Below are 22,244 nucleotides of genomic sequence, written 5' to 3'. Positions count from 1 at the left end.
TGGGTGAGTCTCTTCCACAAGCGTTTGGTGCACAGCTGTGCTGTGAACTCAGGGCACAGCCAGTTTTTTGGTTATTTTTGTGTATGCTGGGAGGCAAGATGCCCAGACATGAACAAAACCAAAGGAATGGTGATAATACAGTATGTGCCAGCATATGATTACTGTCCTGGCCTGTCAACCTATGTCCCTGTAGCTCTCCTGTTTGGTCTTTTGGGTGCTGGCAGAACAGCTGGGTGTCGACGTGGGTCACTTCTGCCCTTGCAACCAGATGGGCATCATCTTGCTCCTATTCGAACACTTTGCATGGGGGTGAGCAGTCCTGAGAGAAAAGACTCATTACCACAGGCACAGTGTTCACTAATGAGTCTAATAGCTTCTGGAGAAAGCTCTGTGCCTTGCAAGCACAGAGCGTGGGTAGAGAGCTGCACCTCTCTGTATCAGCATCTCCTTCCCTGGGTCTACTCTGCTCAAGTGTGTCTTACACTAGGGAGGACAAAAATAAATAGTTTTCTAATTTCTTGCCTGCTCCTTCCACAAACAACCCTTCTCTGGAGCCTGCAGATTTATCACAGCTGAAAGGGAATTTTGTGGCAGCTTCTTATTAAAATATTGGCAGCCTATTACTGTTCCTTACAAATGATGCAGATGGATCACCAGCTGAAAGGCTGCTGAAAGGCAGCTCTCTCTGAGGTGTAACTCTCTTTGTCCGTCACTGCTACCTGCACTTTTCCTCCCTGAAAAAGATACATATATGTATACATATATAATTTTTAATTTTGTCTACCTCAGCAAATCAAGACCCTGAAAGTTATTTCAGAAGCTCTCTTATCTTTTAACAAATATCTACAGTCTGTGGCTGTCCTGACCTTGAATTGGTTACCCGTGCATTTCTCACATCAAGATTAGATTATTGTGACTCTCTCCTGACAGCCAGACCCGATAAGGCCCTGTACAATTTCCAGCTGGTGCTAAACGCTGCTGCCAGGCTCTTGTAATAGAGAGATGATCTCCACATTTCACCTCTGTCCAAAGCACTGTGCTATTTGCCAGTTAAGCAACATATTGATGTGAAGAGCTCCCTGTTAAAGATGAACTGAGCTTTTTGTCCACACACACACACAAACACACTTGTGCTTTGAGAAGTGAGGTGAAAGCATGGGTAGGTGCTGACTGCATGATGATGACAGGAAGGGCACTTGGCACCTAAATGCACATCACCACATTACTGACGTGTGCTCTGCAACTCATCTCTAAACAGGACAGTATGAGTTCAGCATACTTCTTCCTGTATCATTTTTAATTTCCTTGCCTAGTACAAAAACCTGAATTGATATCAGCAGTATCTGTCAAGTCCTGCCTGCCCTGCTGGCTGATGGCTACAGAATCATAGAAACATTAACGTTGGAAAAGACCATTAAGATCACCCAGTCAAACCACAGCCCACCCCCACCATGCCCACTGACTGCGTCCCTCAGTGCCACATCTCACGGTGCTTGAGCACCTCCAGGGAAGGTGACTATACCACCTCCCTGGGCAGCCTGTGCCAATGCCTCACCATGCTTTCTGTGAAGCAATTTTTCTTAATATTTGACCTGAATCCCTGGCACAACTTACAGCCATTACCTCTTGTCCTATTGCTAATTACCTGGGAAATGAGGCCATCCTCTACCTTGAACCGCACTGTGGTACCATGAGCACTGGGAGGCTATAGGGAACTGCCAAATGCTGATGGAGAAAGGGTAGCGGGGCCTTGCATGTGGAAGAGGGCAGGCTGAAGGGTATTCTGAGCACGTGATGGAGCTGTAGGCATCCCTGTTCACTGCAGGGAGCTAGACAAGACAGCCTTTCAAGATACCTTCCAACTCAATTGATTCTGTTTCTATGATTTTCAATGTCTATGATTGATTGAAAGAAGGAGAAAAGGAGAATATGTTTGGTAAGGAAGCTTTCAATGTTTTTCCCCAATTCCTTCCTCTTTACAATTACATAATTGTACTTCCTTGATATCTGGGGCATAAAGGAAGAAAAAGAATGTGTTATTCTTGCATGTATCTGCAAAATATCTTCTTTCTCTCCTTTCCCAGGCTGACCTGCTTCCTCCCTGTCCCAGATAGGCTAATTTAATGTATTTCTTCTAAATACAGTGATTAATCCCTCTTCTCTGGGGCTGTTGGAAGGTGGAATCTTCTCTCTCCAGAGGACACTTAGCCTTGAGAGCATAGTGCTGCTAGATTCAGTACCACTGCTTCATGGTTATACAGATCCTGGCAGAATCAAGATTCACTGAAACTGGATTAAGGAGGAACCTTTTGCTGTTATCTGACTTGATATCAACAGGGAACTTTTCAACTGCCACTAGCTGCAAACGTAAAAGTGAAATACCATAGGGCTTCATGGAATCCCTTATGCCTCTTCAAGGCTCTAATTCTGCAAGGGAAATGGGATTTTATACTGCTTTGCTGTTTGAACTTTAGGAGTGGAGAGGGATGTCAGTGTCGTGCGGATGTTCATCACTGGTGTGATCCCAAAGGGTGGAGAGCAGCAATGTGGTAGGGAGAAATTAGTAAAAATTATAGGGAGGTGATTTGCCATTGTTTTTGCCATAGTTCTCATTGCTTTCACAATCCAAAGACTTTTCCTAAGTATCAAAAAAAAAAAAAAAAAAAAGAAAGCACAAAAAAAGAAATGCTTTTAAGCAGACGAACTCGATCTGTTTCAAGAAATATCATGTTCACAAAGCATATGCACAGTACTCAGAATAGCTAATTTCTTTTTAGCTATGATAGCTCTAGAATGCCCTTGACCTTCCAGAGAGGACAGTGTTGTACAATTGCAGTATATAGGGTTTTAATATTAAAAGAGGTTAAATAGCAGAAAGTGAAAAGCTCTTTGCTTTCTTTTTGGTAGGAAGTAAGCTAATGCCAGCAATTTCCATGGCAACTGCAAACAGACCATCCTGTTCACTTCCATGTTATAAATAAAACAAAAATATTCTCCAAATTACATGCTGTGTCTACATGTATTTGCTATCACCATGTTCAGCAGACAGTGGGAACACTTCTCTATGAGATTTGTTAGAAAAGATTACAAGGTTTATGCAAACTAAACAGTCTTAGTGGGCTAACTTCCTTTGAGGAAATAATAAAAATAACCTCAAAACAATTTCAGCTCTCTCACTGCTGATATTCTTTGAGTTTTGCAAATAGTCACAAGTCTAAAATTGATAACTGATTGGCAGCTGGTGTTATCAATAACAAACTTGCAGTAGCATAATTTCAAATATGGACAAAATATTTTTAAAAAGCGTAGTCACTGACTGGGCTTTTGCCTTTAAATTTCTGTGGGGACACAATGATTAGAAGGACAGCTGTTTTATGCCTTATTTTGTGCAGATTGCAGTAGACCAGATCTACCCTGCGTGTGCTGCCTGGATTTCCTATTTTGTTTTCTAAATCTGAAATGCAAGCTATTCCAGTCCGCGGCAATTCTTGTGGCATGGGCAAGTTTTCATCCTGCCTTCCTGTAGGTCCATGAAGTCTTTCCCATGGGAGCAGCTGCAAGGCTCAGCCTGGCCTGTGGAGCAAGGGATAGAGCAGAACAAATCCCTGTGCAAAGGCAGCTCAAGAACTTTCCTCCAAATTCCTCAGCTACATTCACATTCATCCTGAAGGCGGGCCCTGCAAAGGCATCCGGGGTGCTTCTCACTTGCATCAGTACTCCAAAACTGCAGACCTATTTTTTAGTGTGGGTTGACCATCTCACATGCTGCTTCTCAGCCCTAAAAGGGTTGGGACACGTGAGAAGAGCTATCTGAGACAGCTGCTTCCATTAACTGCTCCTTAAGGTTTGAGGTGACCTTGTTGGAACAACCCTTATGCTAAAAGCAGGAAGATGCATTAGGCTGAGCCTGTTGATCTCTGCAGGGTTCTTGTTTTTGGGACTGCCCTATCCATTTGCAGCTTGTTCAGAATTCAGCAGCCCTGTTGCTTGCTGGCTTGAGCCATTAGGATCCCATTGTGCTGACTTTGTGTCCTGTCTGCTAGCTGAGTCTAGGTGACCAGATCACTTGACATTATTGTTTATTTTAAAAAAGAATTAAGAGCATTATTACCAGTGTATGCACTCATATCTTCATGCTCAGTTAGCAGATGTAGATGTTGCAAAGGAGACCCTTGTTTCCACTGCTGCCACAAAATAATCCGTCCTACCCAAACTTAAAATAAAGAAATGTAATGATCAACCTGTTGCCTTCAGACAGAAATCTTTAGAAATTTATTGTCTTTTCTACACCTGTGAACACTCCTTGCTTTTTTTCTCTGTCACTGTTACAGGAAGATGTTAATTCAGTTTTAGTTGCATTTTACTATACTTGTGTACACATAAAAAAAGCATAGGTAGATGTAGATTTATTTTTGCCTCATATATTTTCATTCCTATTAAACTTTTCCAGTGTTTGGGTGGGAACATGTAAATATGGCATAATAAACACCCTATTCTATTTATTGGAGATGAGATTTTTTTCCAATTAAAATTGTAGGCAAGGTTTCTAATTACAGTACAAATTATCTCAAGTGTATTTTGCTCCGTTAGAAAGCTGTGTAGCGGACAGTGCTACACTTGAAGTGGAACTGGGAATCCAGCCAGAAATGTGACCTCCTTGATCCTTGCTTTTCGAGATGCCTAAAAGCACAATTGAGGGTGAGGTGGAGGAGGAAATGTCTCCATTTTCTGTTATTGAGTGCTGAATCCTGCCTCGTACCAAACTTGGCACAGTTCCCTCAGGTTCTACTGTCCCATTATTTACACTGGGGAGCCCTGCTATTTACACTAAAGAATTCTGCAACGCTCTCAAAATTATGCTGACAAGTTTAACTGTACGCTAGTCTATGGGTTTATGATGATTTTTAACTTCAAAGTAAGAGAGGGATGCATGAGCCACTCAGTTGTTGCTATGCTTTCAGTGGCAAAGGACGCTTCTGTGTTGTTTACCCGTGCAACACAGAGGCACCGTAGGAAAGCTATGTGTAATTTGACCACATCAGAGTCACTCCTTAGGCCCTGTTTAAATTACTAAACCTGTACCTCTTTGTTCCAATTGTGGTGGTTTACGTGAGGCTGGGTGCTCTTCTGGCGGCCCAAGCCAGCCGTGAAGGAGTAGGAGAGGGGCCAAGAATGCCTGGACAGAGCAGCAGAGGTGCATAGAGAAAAAGATTATGGTGGGTCCATACCCCCATTTTGTTGCAACCAAACTCAGTTTGAGGGGCCAGAGGGAAGTAATAGGGCTTAAGAACTTTGATCAGCTTCACCTGTGCACCTCCCAGGGGCTCCATTTAAAGTCAGACCAGGTGCCTCTCTACTGCTTATGCTGTCAGTGAACCTGCCTTCTGGGTAAGCCTCGTGATAATGCTGTATGTGCTTTGTCCCTTGAAAGAACACCTTGAATTGGGATGGTACTTAGTTTTCTGTTTTGGCCTTGTTTCCAGCATGGCCTGTGTACTGTGCTAACACTTTGTCTCCAGCCCTGTCTATAGCCTTGTATACTTTTGCTCCTGACTAGTCTCTATGTTTGGTCCTGCTTATGGTGAACCACCTGCACAGTGTGGGACTGCTAGTGGATCTTGTCACCAGCTTTGGAAATATTCAGGCTCTGTTTAGTGTGTTTAGGTCTTGAGGACTGGATTTTGCCTGGCTGGGATTAATACTGTCTTATGGTTGTCCTCTCTCCTTGGGGAGCAGCTGTTTTCTGCTCTACCTTGATAGTAGCTGCATGCAGGGCTCTGTTCCCAGGTGCTCCTAATGCCCTGTTGTCCATACAGCCCCAACTGGCCCTTACTAATGTGTTATCCATTTAAACATTGAGCTATGCCTCCTGTGGGAGGCTTACCATGAACTGAGGCTCCTGTGTTTGATTTTCCAAAGCTTCTCCCCTGAGATTGGAGAGTGGAAGAGTCTCAGATCTCATCATACGGATCCTGCCTTCCCTCTTGGCGTTGTCACTTCTTTTAGAAGACCAAGCACCTGTTCTTATGTCCCACGCTAGCATCAGTGGACAGAAGGATGCAGTAGCCTGCCTGCCCTGCTCCTGCGCTATCAGGTAATAGTGATTATTTTTTAACCCTCTACATGGATTTCTGCTTTCTGCACGTAGCTGTGATTGGAGAAGGTGGAGAGAGGCCATCTGGTCATGTATCTTTATTTGGGGAGATGTAAGTAATTGACATGTTCCAGTGGGTACCGAGGGGGGGAAAAAAAAGGCTCCTTCAAGTCTCTCTAGTTGCTAGGAAATGGATGCTTCAACTTTGAAAGCCTCCATGCATGCAGAGGCTATTACCCTGGCAAACTGGACTTTCAGATCTGGTAGCAAGGGAAAAAAGGTGATGCCCAAAAATAGAGGGTGTTTAGGTGATCTGATTTCAGAAACATCTGTTCTTCTTTGCTGGGAGGACAAGAGACCAGTCTAATTAGTGAACATATGTGGCCGCATTATGCGTAATAAGTTTTGCTCTTATGGTTTCAGCTTGGCTAGGTGACCCCCTTTCTCCCCTCCTTTCCAACCTGGTGAATTTTTAACTCAGCTTTTGTGTACAAAGCTTGCCTGTGTAGTGAAGCCATGTGTAGTGTTTGCTTTGAAGCCCGGAACAGGTTTGCATGCAGATGGACTGAGTGATCAAATAGCAGTTTAAAGTTTTACTCTCATGGGACCTATGAACCTCCCTTGCAAGAGCTGTCTGTAGGTTGGTGTGAGCTCTAAGCACAGCTCTGCTGCAGTGCTCAGGTCTGGAATGGTAGCTGCCTCCTTCTGTAATTTCCCTGTGTAAGCACCATTATCTGTGGCCAGTCACTTGAAGCTTCAGGGAGGATGCTATAAAAGCCATGATATCTTTTCTGTGTTTATACTGTGCACCCTTCCAGAAACTCAAGCTGTGGATACAGTATTGGGAGTACCACCATTCAGTCCTGTGGTTTCTGTCTCAGGTATGGTTCACTGGGAGTGCACCAGTGTGCTGTGATTAATTTGAAAGTACTAAAAGGACCTGGAGTCTTAAAGATGTCCGCATGAACTCTGCACTTGAGCAGTATTAAACAGTTACATCAGGTAGAGGCATTGAGAGTAAGGTCTTCACATCTCTGGCACTGGCACAAGCGGCCAACTTATTAAACCCTCTTAACCTTTTCCTTAAAGGTACAGGAAATTGGGAAAAAATTAAACACTTGCTATATAAAGAATATCAAAATGTAACATTCTAACAGTATCTGTGGGCCCTCTTTCCTCTCAGTACCAAATAATTGCTTAGGAAGACCTACTTTGTCTGCTGGTCTTTTTGATGTCATGAAATGTCATGAAAGATGATGACAGCTTCCTTCAGGGGAAGGAGGTGAACTGAAATGGACTGGAACTTGTTTTGTTCTTGGAATCTGATCCTGATTTCTTCCAGACTGATGTGTACAAAAAGTAGAAGGGGAGAAAAAGTAATCATGAGGAGACTCCTAACTCTATTTCAGTTGCTATCTGCCATGGACCCTCACTGGTAGGTCTGCCTGATGTTGGTAGAGCTGACCTGCAGGTAACTTAAGCTTGGCTCAATGTCCATGGTTTGGAGTGTAAATCCAGGCAAGCTAGGAAGAAGGGAGATGATGGCATGTTCCTCTCTCAGGCTGGTACTTATTCATCCACTACTGATTTTACTATTACTAGACTTTAAAAGATGTTGTTAAGTATCCCTCTGGTTGCAAGCTCACAGTAGCTTGGAGAAATATCAGTGTTGGCTACATAAATGAAATAGATTTTATTTTCTTTGCTTAAAAGAACAAAAGAAGACAGACATGCATTAAAAGTGGAAAAGATGACGCATGGAAAAAGGTGTAAGGAAGGGAGTTTTTATCTTTAGCCAAAGATAAGAGCTAATGTCAAAGACCCATTTTTCTGGCAGCCAGTTTCTTTCCAAGATCAGGACAAAGGGTCAGCCATGCCATGGTGGACTAAAGGAGGTGATGACTATTGTGGGCTGTGTGGTAGGGATCATGATTTTCAGGTCACCTGTCCTCCTGGGAATAGTGTCAGATAACACAGTCTACTGACCGGTGACAGACCCATCCTGTTGCTATTTTGCTCGTATTCAGCATACCAATTTGGGCTTGTCCCACTGGTCTCTGCCCTTCCTGTTTACCAGGTGTGCTCCAAACTTGTGCTTCTCCACTCCCTGACCTTCCTGTTTAGCTGAATTAAACCAGTCAATAAATTTCATTGACTTTTCTGCATAAAATCATATGTAAGTCTGATTTGCATTCCTCAGATGGAGTAACAGACGTTGCATGGCCATGCATTCAATCTCAGTCTTGATGCTGTCTTTTCTGTACAAACAGGTTTACCTGTTTTTACCTGGAGAAGAACCAGCACAAAATATTCTAGTTTTCCAGGAAATTAAGACTTGGAGCCAAACTTCTTAATGCAATCTTTTCTATACTTTTTGCTTTCCTCCACTGCCTAATTGGAATCAGTGTGCATTCCTAATAGACTTTGCTGAACAAAGCTCCTGAACCCTACATGGTAATGTAAAACCATTGCTCTGTGCTGTCTGTAACAGATGGGAAATGTAATCTTCTGGGTCCTATGACAGGGTTTGCTCATTATTATATGAACAATGAGGGAAGAAATGTAAAAGGTGCAACATACATTTATTTCCTGACACTTTGTTTAAAAGACAATGGACCTGATTCTTATTAACTGTAAGGGCTGCAGGGGATCCCTTTAGCGTTAGAGACCTCCAACAAAAGAAGTGTGTAATATATCTTTTTATACCCTAATTTTTTCTCACCTTAGGCCTTTTAATCTAGCTCGTCATTCAGGCAGCAACGAGTACTGGCAAGCTTTTATTAGAGAATGAGTGATGAGGTGATTCCCACAATTAAGCAAATCTCATGACATTTGTTCTTGGAATCTCTTTAACTTGTAGATTCTGCTTCTGTCTCTGACCTGAAGAGCTGTGTAGCCTTCTCCAGTTGTATCTTTTTTTTTTTTTTTTTTTTTTTTTTTTAAAAAAAAAAAAAACATTTCTTTGTGCAAAGTTGCTTCTCATTCTCAAACTTTTGAGGCTGCGCTGACAAAAGTTCAACCAAGGGAATGCCTTCAGTCTTCATCTTTTGGTGGGATGCAAACTATCTTCTGGATGCTATATCACCTCTTTGAGATGGTCTGTGTGTGGTTATCAGATCTGTGATAAAAGCACTGGTGATTCAGGCAGGCAAGACTTATGTGAATAATAAGGAGAGGAGCCTTAACTAAAGCAAAATAAATAAGATAACTTCCACCACTGGAAACACCTGTTTTTCTACTCTGCAGGTACTAAAGTTGTTTCAACAACATCATTCAGAGCACTGAGAGAACTTGAGTAATGCATTTTCCTGCTGAAAATGCCCTCCCTCCTTCAGTGCTTCCTTTCCTGCCTCTGACCCTTCTGCTGGCAGCAGACAGACCAGCATGAAGTCTCTGGTATCAGGTTTTCTACTCTTTTTACCTTTCCTGCCCCTGGCATGCAGATAGCTTTGCTACCTGACCCTGTTTGAAGCTCAAGTGTGATGGATTCCATTTCCCTATCAGCCTGCCAGTCTAGCTGGTTTCAGCATTTCTGTCGTCTCCTGTGTGGGTTGCTGCATTACCTGTAAGGAGTGGAGTTTCACGCTGAAGCTTTTATGCCCTACTTATTTTTAATCCCTCTTCACCATCAGCACCTTTGCCAAGAATTGGAGTGGAGCTTTGCAAGCTCTGCTTTGATCTTCCTGGCACCTTAGGTGACATCTGTATCAGCACTTGCATGTTGATTCCTGATGCAGGGCTTCACAAGCCAGATTTCATTTTAAAAGTGCTGTTTTCCTGTAGCAATTCCCACATCTGTGCATACACACACAGATATGCATGTGCTCTCTGATTTTGGACGTACTTTGGTTCCTTCCAGTCCAGCAATGTGCCCTTGTTCTAAGGGAAAAGGATTTGTTTGAATACCTTATGAAAACAAGACAAGTAACTCAAAAATCCAACATTTCAGCTATCAAAGTACCTTAGCCTCACCCAAAGCCCACAAAACAAAGCTGACGTGTAGCTATTAGCCTTTCCCTCTGTAATTTGCCGCCCTGCGTAGCACAAAGCCATAAACATTGTTCCCTTGACTCCTGTTTCCAGAGGGAGGTGACATCTATTGTGAAAACTGCTCCTTGAGGGTGGTGTTTTCTGGAGTCAAACATGCATTGTGGCGCTGTGACATGTCACATCAAGTACTGGTAGTTCAGGAGAAGATTGTTGGGTCACCTTGGTACACTGAGACGCTAAGCTGCAAAGCCCGCTTAGGGAAAATGTACTATCAGCCCCTCAGAAACCAGCATGTTGTTCTTAAAGCCTTCCCCTTCCTATTTTCTTCATGTTGCTGAGGGAATGCTGGGGAGGAAGGGAGGGAGAATGGTGGAAAAACAAACAAACAAAAAAAACCAACCTAAGCTGTTTGTATTTTGTAGATCTAATTATTGTATCTTGATGTGAAAATGCATACAGGCAAGTGAAGCTATATTGGAATTAGGCAAATGTCCTCCCAAATGAGCTAAAACAACTGAAGTTTTGATGACTGATTTCCTAGCATGGGCAATTGCAGCCTGCCTTATTCACTTATTTGTGAACATCTGAGAAGGGAGGTATAATCCTTCCATCGTTTCTTAGGAGAGCAGGAATTGTAACAAAATGCAGAAAATAATTAACTATGAGAGTGTTTGTACTACAAACGGTGCTGTAGCTTTTTTTCCAGTTTTACTTGTAGTGCAGAAAGTACAGAAGGGAAGGGTAAGGGTGAGGATCTGGCCATTGCTAGTGGCAAATTTGAGACCATGCACCATCCCTTAGCTTTGAGAATGTATTATTACTGCTGCTCCAGTGGAAAAAGAATGCCTTTAACAATTCGAGAGTCTGAGATATTTCCTAAAACGTTTTTAGGCCTTCTCTGTTTTTATCTTCCTTGGTGGGCTTAAGGCAAGTCTGTGTTTTTTCGTGAGGTGTTGTAACGCCCTGGTTCTTAGTTCTTCCCCTCTACATCTGCTGCATGCTGGTTGCTGCTCTTTGCAGTGCAGCTTTTCCATTCTTGGACCTGAGAGGGAGCTGTGAGGTTTGCTATAAAGCCCAAGTTGGAGAGCCATGGTGGCCAGTCACTGTGCAAAGAGATATTTCAAGTGTTGCACAGCCCCTCCCGTGGTCAGGCTTAAGTTCATTCCTGGACTGAGGCAGACATGAACGGACTATTTTTTTTTTTTTTTTTTTTTTTAGCAAGTTGTAAAATATAGCTATGCATTCCTAAACTGATCCGTTGCATGCCTAAGAAAAATAGAATAAAAGTGATGAAAATCACTGCCTTGGCTGGTAATTTGTGATCAGACAAAAGGGTTAAGATCTTGGAGCTGTGACTTGTGCATCCAGCTGCAGTGCATGTGCAGACACATAAAACATGTCAGTGAGCATTTTATTCATATTAAGATATCAACAAACTCCATGTGCTGCACGTACAGCTGGAGAGACCAAAGCACTGAACAGAGATGCCTTGTTGTTGCTCTCTAGGTTTGATTCTACCTTATTTAAATCAGTAAGAATTATGCTACTGACAGTGAATTTCAGCTTTTCAACCTGAAGCATTCATCTGTGCAGGAATTTAAGCACCTATCTTTATATGGGCAAGAGTGGAAACAAAATATTTCCTTTACTGATGTACAGAGGTGATGCGCTCCTAATGGCTCATTAACTTCAAATTTCTTCTCACGTATTCTAACAGCAGGAAAAAAGAAAAGAACAATGGAGCAAAAGTAGTATGTTGAATTAATAACACAAGTTAAACGCTTAAAACTATCCTTCTATAGAAGTCACCTCAGAAATACATCAGAGGCACAGATTAGGCCCTCTGAGGTATAAGTAAACGCGAGGATGTAACACATGGTAATCAAATCATGTCATTTCATAGACATAGATGTGATCAAAGCATTAATAAAAATTCCAAGGTCACCTTGAATTAAGGATTCAGATTTGAGTGTTGAATGTTTCTTTCAAATGCTTATCTTTGCCTTGTGAGACTTGTGATGACTTGGGAAAATTTTATCCGTGTGCATGAGTCACCTCAGTTCAGAGGAATATAAGGCTGAGTAAGTGCCTGTACATCCCACTTACTGGAGCTGATGTGCCTATGTGGGCTGAGCAGCCTCAACTGAAAAGATAATAAGGAAAATAGAATGGATGGGTAAGGCTGACCCTGGGGGATTCTTTGCCTGCTTCTTTTCCTACACCAGCCAGATTATTGCAAATAGAGACAGCTGAAACCCCAGTTTCCAGGTGGCAAAAAAAATCTTTTATTTCTTTTTTTTTTTTTTTTTCATTTTCTCTCAAACTAAAGCCAGCCATCCTCCATACTTCACATGAACCAGAAAGCCTAAGAAAAATCTGTTTCAGACACATCAGTGAACAGTGTTTCTGAAATAAAATATGCTCCCCAGATGCTACAGGTTCTCAGAGAAATTGATGATCTTGTCAGTCCTGCTGCTGGTAGCAGCTGCTGGTGTCTCGGGATTTGTGGCTGGGCTAGAGCCAGCATTGCTATGGATTTTGCTGTCCCAGCTCTGCAGCAAAGATGGGTCTGCCTGAGCTGCAAGTCCCATCCTGCTACCATTACCTGGAGATCAAAGCTTCCGCCATCCAGTGTTGTCCTTTCTGGCATGCTCCAGAGTTGGAGACTTGAAAAACATGGAGGTCGGCCCCTGCTCCCACATGACAGTGATAGGATGAGTGGTAACAGCCTTGAGTTATGCCAGAGGATGCTCAAGTTAGATATGAAGAAAAACTGCTTCTCAGATGGAGTGGAGCTGCAGTGGCACAGCTGCCCAGGGAGCGGTGGGGTCACCTTCCCTGGAGGTGTTCAAGAACCATGGAGATGAGGCAGTGAGGGATGTGGACACTGGGTGTGATGAGGTGGATTGTGGTTGGGCTAGGTGGTCTTAATGGTCTTTTCCAGCCTTTACGATTCTATCAGAAAATGCTTTGTTTTCTTGTGGCAATATCCATGGAAAGCAACATGTACCTTTAACTTTCATAGACATAATTGAGTGGAGAAATTTTTGTTAGGAAATCGTGAGGACTTTTTTGTTTATTTTTGAAGTTTTGTTGGTTTGGAACCCCCCCGGAAACAACAAATCAAAACTTGCTCTGGGAAAACATTTAAAATTAGGAGACTTTCTGAAATCTATTTTCATTGAAGAGTAGCAGAAAATCCAATTTTCTGCCAGGAGAGAAAAAAAAATGCCAATTGTTCTGGATTTTGGGGCAGCTCTTCAGTTCCCCTTGGGGAATAACACAAAGCAATCTTAATGGCTATCTGAGAAACGAAGTGAGAATTGCCCCCAGAAGCAGGAGGTCCCCTGGCGATGAAACCAAGGGCAGGAGGGAGGGCTGGAGCAGAAGGCTGCTGATTCCTGGCTGGGAAGGTGATGTCTCAGAGTGTTTTTGTAGCTTGCTGTTACGCTCTGTGTGGCAAAACTCCACTCCTGATGAATTGCAACTTAAATATGCCCCCAGTGGATGATTAGTAAGTGTGGAAACATTATTTATGTTTTCCAAATAATTTCAAACAAAACAACCCACTGGCTAATGAAAAAGGGTAATTCATCACCAAATCCCCTCAGTGCTGTTAAGTGTTCCTGCTTGAGGAATATCATGATCTGTACAAGGATGTGGTCCTCGCAAGAAGCAGAGCAAAGTGCCTGCACACTGCTAGTGACCTCAGTGGGAATTCCTGGTTGCTGAAGAAATACAGGTCTGTGCCTAGGGGGGAGGCTGTTATGTGCACTTTGGATGCTGCACCGCCGCTTGTTTGTAAACACTTCCAGCCCTGGTGGCACAGAGGATTCAGAATGCTGTCAGTTATTAATCGCGCTCTGAATGAACACAGGGGCAGAAACTCCATTTATGTCACTGGCTAGGTAATGGTATTTACTCTGCTTTTCCCAGAACCGCTTTTCGTCTTGGTTTCATTGCATCAATAGATGCATTCATTAAGCGATTTTTGCAGACTCCTCGCATTCTGAATTATGTTCTAAGATGTAGCTTATAAAGTAAGCATATAAAGTGGATTATTCTCCATGAAAGAACATTTTGGTCATTCCGACATTTCCTAACGTTTTTTCAGAGCTCTTCTTTGCCTTTGCATGGATTATGTGTGTCGATGGACTGAAACAAGATTATATATTGCTGCATGTACAGCATGCATATTCACACCTTCTTTATGCTGTAGATTTTTATAGCTGTTAAATTTCCTTTTCATTATATTTGATTTGCTAAGATGAAGGCTTGTTTTATCAAAACTAATTACATGGTATGTATTTAATGTTCTGTCCCTAAGGTTTTCATAGTAATAAAATTGATTGTTACTGATTAAAATGGTTCTATTACATCAGCTTAATGTCAGTTGAGGTGAATGTGGTATTAGAAAAACGGCCAGTACAATGTTGAATAGGGAACACAGAGGCAAAGATAAAATACAAGGAAAAGATTTTTGAATGGATGAGGTTTATTTTATTTTATTTTATTTTTATTTGGAGTTGATCACAAGCAGGAAATTTTACAGCTTTGACTTGACACTGGGAGATGTTTGAGGTGTTTGCAAAACTGTGCTGCTACTATCGTGTTTATCCAACTTACTGGATTGCATTTCTGCAGCTCCTTGGTAAACGTTCAATACGTCACCTTAAAAGCAGACTCTATCTTTATTTCTTCTGTGGTTATGGTATATGAAAAAACACGTGTAAACCTGAAGAGGCTGTCATATAAAGGTGAAACAGTCTGTTGGGTGGGAAAAATGAAAAAAAGGAGTTAACAAAGGGGAGACAGAAGATCCAGAAAAAGAGACGACTTGATAGAACCAGACAGTGTAATGTGTACCTTTTTAAGATGAGGAATGAAATTCTGGAGCTTCCTTTTATGTTAGAAAATACAGAACTTGTAATTCTCTCATAATTCAGAATTCACAGTTCTCTTCTTTGCTACTAGAGTATGTCTTTTTCAGAGTAGCGTGCGGCTGCACTTCCAGTTCTCCAGTACCTTCCTGATGTGTCAGAATATTTGCTATTTTTTTCTTGAATCCTACTTTCCTGGAATCAGGTGACCAGCTGAGAGTGGGATTTTGCTCTCAAACTGGAAATGTGATTAGAATATAGTTATTCTATGTGACAAGGAAGAGGGACTCGGACAGCAATGGGTGCCCAATGCAAGGCTGGATGGGGCCCTGGGCAGCCTGGTCTGGTGGGGCATCCAGCCCATGGGAGGGGGTTAGAACAGGATGGGTTTTGAGGTCCCCTGCAACCCATTCTGTGATTTTATGACTACAAGAGTGTTGCTCTATACAATTTGCATAGTTTTCAAGCTGTTCCTGTGGATTAGTGTCTCACTTCAAAGTAGTAACCCAGCACTCGATTGTCCTCTCCAATCAGTCTTTTTCTGATGACTTTTAATACAGTGAGAACAATCTGACCATCATCTATGCTGCCTCTCTACCTGATCTCTGTCAGTATTATCAAAAATTCCATACTCCTTTGAGCTATCTGCTGACTCTTAGTGCTTGATGTCTTTTGCAGCTGACCAGCTTTTGAAAGAAGAGCAAAGTTTCCCACTTTGTTTCAGCTTAAACTAAACGCTTTTTGCATGGCTAAAGTTGAACTTTGTGGAGATGGCAGAAATTCTTCCCTTTTAGCTTGAGGCTTAGAAATGCATTGCAGTTAGAATTTTTTCTGAAAATTCACAACTGAGAAGTGGCACAATGCCAGAGGAAAAGCCTGGGGAGGTGGCAGGAGGAAGACAGGAGAAGAAGTCCTAAAAACTGGAGGCTTGCAGAGGAAATCCTTGAATACATAGTAACAATGAGACAATAACAGCCAAATCAGGCAGTGCACCTTTGAGAGCTCAGTGACGTTTTGCTGGTGATAGAAAATTCAATTGTATGTAAGTAGCTTTTCTCAGAGTATTTCCTAAGTAATTCATGACATTAAAAAAAAAAAAAAATTATCTTGGTTTAGCAATTGTATGGGAGATGATGACCACAGGTGGGGAAGCAAGAGTCTTAGCCCCACTACTGAGATGAAAACTACTGTACAAAACACACAAGGAAAGAATTCCAAGAGGATATGAATTTTTTTCCTCAAAACTGCTTTTGAACACCCTTAAATCTGTGTGCACTTTGATTTCCTTCCCCAGTCAGTTTCACACTGCCCTTGACATGCCTTTAAGTTGACAATATTGTTTAATTACCAGCAAAGAGAGCCTCATATCCATGGACAGACTGATTTTCGTCATCTGCCAAGAAAGTGTGGCTGGGTATTAGGCCCTTGAGGGTAGAAAGTCAGAAGAGGAAACAAGGAATGTCTGCGTCACACCAATCTTTCTTCTGAAGAACATCTGTGTGGGTTGTAGAAGAACTTTCTTCTTCAAAGTAGTCCTTGGAGTGCTGGGAGCTAGCAGGAAATCTACTGTGTTTGTCCATTGCTTAAGGACAGTGCCTTTGGTGCTTTTGGTGTGTGGCATTCATTGAGAATCACGCTAGGACTGGATGGATGTTGTTGCAGTTAAGCAGCTAATTTACTGAAAAAGAATTTTTGGGGAAACTGGAATTGTTTGTCAGTTGGCTATTTTGCTTTCAGATTGAAAAGAAATTAGAAGAAAACTCTTTTTAAGTGAAAACATCTCATTTTTTTTTTTTTTAAGTTAAACCTTTAAGCGTTGTGACTTGCAATGGTGTCTTGTGGTAATCTAGCAAAATTTGAATATTAAAATGACTTTGGAAAGAAATCTTTTGTTTCAGGCTGAATGAACTGCATTAAACATAGTGATATTTGAAATGGTTCATCTCACTGAGACTTTCAAACACTTTCATTTCAGGTCAGCCTGAAGCCACTTCAGTTTGACTAGGAAATGCATCATCAGTCATTTACATAATAGCAGGGAATCACAGAATATCCCGAGTTGGAAAGGGACCATAATGTTCATTGAGTCCATCTCTTAATTCCACCCAAACCACAGCAGGACCTGATGCTCCACACCTGCATAAGCCTTAAGGTCTTCATGTTTTAAGAGAAACCTTAACCAGGCAAAACCTCCTTTCATCATCTGATTCATGGAATATGATTCATATAATAACAGTGTTCAGGAGAGAAATGTAATATAGAGATATTCTAGAATATTCATACCCTCTTTAGGCACATATTAAAAAAAAAAAAAAGAGGCAATTTAGGAGCCCAGACAGGTTATATATTCAATGGAGAGAAGTGAACTCCTAAATAATTTCTAACATCCCCCCTGGGTACCCAAGCAGCCTAAGCAAGGCACTCAGATTGGGCACCTAGAAGTAGAAAGTATGGATGCCTTCCTTGGATTCCTCAAAGGAACACATTTGGTTGTGTTGGATGATAAGATTTTCAGTATTTAACAGGAACTGGGGGCAGCTCAGCTAAAATCCAGGAGGTACCAGAGTGTTTGGGGTTTTGTTTTTTTTTTTTCCCCAACAGCATCTGGCAGTGAAACCTGTGGGAGGATTGTGGTGCCTTGTTGCATGTTTCATACCTTACTGAAGTCAGGCCTGAATGCTCCAAGAGATTTGAGACACACGTGTAACATCCAGTGAAAAGAGAGTTATTCTTCTGTTTACAGACTCAGGGAAAACAGACAGGAAGAGAGAGCTGGGAAGTCCAACTGTGCTAGCAGTAATTGCCAGCTGTGTATGTGCAGGAAAGGGCAAAAACCTTGCTTGTCTATGAAAACCTGCATTTAGAGCTGTTACAGAAGGGGGAGAGGCAGGAAGTGGAAGGAGTGGCTCCAGCAATTCTTAGCTGGATGTTTATAGAAAAAAAAAAAAAAAAGAAAAAAAAAAAAGTAATTGTAACCACAGAGTGAACTGCAGGAAAATGGAGCTAATTATATTTGGTTGCAAGTCTATCTCTTGTGCTTATGAGATACCCATTACAGAAAGGAGCTGAAGCCTTAAGAACAGAGTATATCTGCTTTTCTTTTCTTTACACGGAATTTCTGCTAATGAAGATGCTACAGAAGTGTCTGCCTAAAAGTGAGATGTTAGCTCCTCAGCTGACGTAAATCACTGTAATCCCATTGAAGTCAATGCTGAAGATTTAACATCATGCTAATTGAAGTCAATGGAGCTAGGCTGATACATACCAGCTGAGGTAAATTCCCCAGTGCATTCTTTCTAGCTCTCAGGAGTGTTTGGAGCTTTAGCTCTGGTTTGAGTCACTGAGAGGCACCAGCTGTGCAGTTCAAACCAGACTCCTTATTTACAAATGACCTTTCCTAAATTTCAATTATGGTGTTGAGACTGGTGATTTCAAGCCAGGTTCATTTCTACTCTCAGTATGTAGAGTTTAGTTTTTTTTTCCCCCTGTCCATCTTCCCATTCTTTATGGTAGCAATCCTCTTTGTTTTCTGATTTTTGTTTTTTGGCCTGTGTTATCTAATAAGGTCTGAAATATTTAGCTGTCACCAAGTACAACAATCTGTAGCTAAGTTTCTGTTATTATTGATGGTAATATCGTATGGAGGGATCCCCAGATGGTGTTAAACATAGTCTTATGAATTCCTTTTCTGCTTGTAAGCAAATGTTCAGTCTGTGGAAAACCTGCTGTCTGATTTGGTCTCTCTTTTCATTATACAGTGATCTTTGAGCAAAACCATTGCAAATTCATAGAATCATAGAGTGGCCTGGGTTGAAAAGGACCATAATGATCATCTAGATTCAACCCCTCTGCTATGTGCAGGTTTGCCAACCATCAGACCAGGCTGCCCAGAGCCACATCCAGCCTGGCCTTGAATGCCTCCAGGGATGAGAGTGAATGTTCTCTTCTCATTCTCTATAGCTGATCACAATTCATATGACATAGTCTCTTTTAGGATGAGAAAATCAGAGTTTAGGATGGGATTTCTGGAGGAGAAATGTAGCTTGAAAGTAGTCATGATGGTCTGTCTCCATTTTTTTGATTGTGTTACATGTTTAAAGGACTCAATGTGTTTGGCCTTCTGATTTCTCTACCAGTGTCAGAGCTGTCAATGTCAGAAGCCCTATTCTCCTGTGTCTTGGAGTATATGCTGTTACAAGCAGACGAAGCAAAAGCTGTTTAGCATGTATTCTCCTCAGTGAACCCATGAATGTGTGTGGAGTCATACATCTGAATTACCGAACAACAACAAAGCCACATCCTACTGATACAGAGGTGTAAGTTTTGAGTCAAGTGAGAAACTGAATTAGTAGTCATGCTATAGAGAATTTGAAGCCTTGATGTTCTCTTCCATAGTGAATATTTGAATCGGTAGGCTTTTACTTGAAAAACATGTGAACTACAATGACTATATCCATCTCTTGATTCTTTCTTCTCTCTTTTAAGAAGCTGACACCAAGAAAGAGACTTCAGCAAGAACTTTGACTCAGATAAGGAGGTGCCCTGTGACTTCTGGGCTGGTGGAAAGGAGTCAAATCACAGATTAGCCAAAAATTTGGCCACTTTAGACTCAATTTAGAGATCTGAGGCCGTTGCTACTTTTATCTTTCAGTTTTTGTATGTTACGGAAATAATTGGACTTCCAAAGTCCTTTGCAATGGTGTGTGCATTATGAACGGTTTCAAGGGTTATAGATGATGAGTTCAGCTTTTGGCCTTTTTTGTGAAGTAGGTGAGACTGTTACCTTCGGTTTTACAGTCACATGCAGAAAATGTTCTGTCACCACTGAATGTAGTTTTAGTCTTTCAGGAAATAAATACTGAGGACAGCACAGCAGCTGATTAAGAGAGCCCCTGCTGTGGAGTGCCTTGCACTGCTAATGAGGCCCTGTGTGATCACTTATCACTGGAGGGGCTGCCCGAGTCCACAGGGAAGAGGATGAGAGAACTGGTGAGGGACATAAGACTTGTAAGAAGCAATTTGTTGAGAACAGTGGCTCTGCAAGAAACTGGTTTTAGCACGCGCGTTGTTTTCCAGATGGGCAGTACTGCTGTGAGCAGCTGCAGATGACATCTTCAAAGCAAAGATGGGAGGTGGAGATGAGGGGAAGGGAGGAGAAAATTCTGCAGTCTGCAAAGACAATGAGAGAAGCCAGTCATTAAAGTCATATAATGGTAGAAAGAATGGCAACAGTGCTCCTCCCTTAGAACGCAACAAACATTTTCCATTTTACTGCTTGGGGAAATTCCTTCTTGGCTGTGTTCTGACACTTCTTTCCTCAGAGGAGTGTAGGCATCCTGTAGAGATTTTCTGTTCTTACTAATGTTTTTTGTTGCTACAGTAATCAGAGGTCTTGATTCTGCGCATAATGTAATCTACTGGGAAGCTCCTGTGACCTCCCATCAATGTGGAACTGAGCACTGGAAATGGTATTTCACAATAGAAACCTGGTTGGCATCTTCCTAACTAGCTGAGTTTTGTTAGACTGAGCATAACTTACTTGAAAACCAAAAGATGTTTTAGATATTGAATTTTACATCAGAGAATTTTACTAGCAGCAAAGCCTGTCTCCCGTGTGCTGGGCTCCTAACCCCAAAGGAGGAGCATCCACCTGTGTGTGGGAAAGGCCTGCACTGCATAAAGCTCTCTGTGAGACCAAAGGAGAGACTATTTTCCCTCAAGAATTGCAGCTGACTTTGCCTGTAACATGTTAAAATGAATGAACAATAAGCACATGGCTGTTCTGAAGGCTCCAGGGATCTAGAAGCTGATAGGTTATGTCTTTGTAGGATGCTGCACTGGGCAGATACCAACTTTGTCCATGAATGAGGACAACACAGTGAGGCTCAGGGGTGCCATTCGCATCAGTGTGCAAGACCAGTTAATGAGCCTGACTGATCACTCACTGATGCCAAGAGGTGTTGATAATTGGCAGCTGATCACTAGTTCTATGGTGCACTTAACTCCAGAGTCTTCTCTGCTTTGTGTTGGAATTTGACTTAATGAAGCCTACCACACTCTGCCATGGGCTGGTAGCTGTATATGAGTGGATCTGCAGATAGCTCAATGCCTTTGAAGTGAGCTGGTACCACCTGGAGAAGAGTCTAGGTCTCTGTTGCTTGGGCTGGCAGATAACACCATCCAAGATGGAGTCTTCCTATGTTTTATGTGCTCTTCCCTTTGACCAAATAAAGCCCTTCCCAGGGGTTATACAGTTAAAGTGTAGATGGGGGGAGAGAGCCAGTTCTGAGGCGTAAATAGGAGAAGCTGATACAGTTGGAAAAGGACTTTTTCTCACTGACACAGCTGGTGCCTGACAAAACTCCACACTATTAGAGCCAGAATGTTAAGATACAAAAAAATTCCTATGTTGGCCTATTTGGAGAAGTTCTGGTCAGGGACTTCATTAAATCTGTCTTCCTTTGAAACAGTGTATATTATGGACCAAATAAAGGACTGCCTGCAATGTCTGCTCTGACTCATTTGCTGTGGCTTTGTCTTCCTGCTGAGTTGTGACAGCCTGACTTGGAGATGGGTTCTAGAAGTATTATGGAGAGTCTGAAGTTTTCCTTTAGAGGCTGGATTATGGTTTCATACTGAATTAATTCAAAGCTTCCAGCTGGAAGAAATATGTCCAAGGCTGTGCTTTTCTACAACTCTTTCTCTCTCCATCTCTATTCTTATAGCCCATGAGTGCAGAAGTGTAAGCAATTTATGTCTGTGGTCTAACTGGGAGAGCTGTCTCAAATGGCTGGCTTTATTCCCTTCAGCAGAAACAAAATGAAATATATGGCTTGGAATTAAAATGTCTGTTGCTATGATGTAAAATTTTCCCATCAACTGTAAATTTGCTCTGAGCTTTGTCTGATCCATTCTGTGCTAAGAATAGTAGCTAATTACTAGACACCTGAATCAGTGGACATCAAGTGCCCATTACCCACCAAACCTGAATGTTTTTCTCCCTTTCTTCTTTAGCTGATTTGAAAATAAAGGGAATGATTAGAAATCAGGTTACAGCATGAGTGGTTATGAGAAAGGTGGCAAAACACAGCCCTCGGTGTGGAGCAGGCCTTGTCCTGCTTCCTGCAGAAAGATGGGTTTCCTTGAGTTGCTGAGCTGGTTGGATGAGTAGGGAAATGCATTATTTAACCCAGCATGGCCTTGATTTGCAGAAAAGATGCATTTTGATGGACCTCTATTGACTTGCATCACTAGGGAACATAGAACATTTGAGGCCATTT

General features: G+C 42.0%; 1 long non-coding RNA gene across 1 annotated transcript in view; it reads left to right on the top strand.

Annotated features, from left to right (window-relative positions):
* The first annotated feature begins 5,358 nt into the window (after positions 1-5,358).
* LOC125694785 (uncharacterized) overlaps positions 5,359-22,244 on the top strand; it is a 72,694-nt gene continuing 55,808 nt past the window's right edge. The window contains exons 1-2 of the long non-coding RNA XR_007377717.1: positions 5,359-5,388; positions 5,920-6,094. This is a non-coding gene — a long non-coding RNA (uncharacterized LOC125694785). The remainder of the gene's footprint in view (positions 5,389-5,919; positions 6,095-22,244) is intronic.

Source organism: Lagopus muta, chromosome 6, assembly GCF_023343835.1.
Source record: "Lagopus muta isolate bLagMut1 chromosome 6, bLagMut1 primary, whole genome shotgun sequence".
NCBI classification, from domain to species: Eukaryota; Metazoa; Chordata; class Aves; order Galliformes; family Phasianidae; genus Lagopus; species Lagopus muta.
The sequence above is the reverse complement of the archived record's forward strand: the minus strand, read 5'-3'. Positions and strand labels throughout refer to the sequence as shown.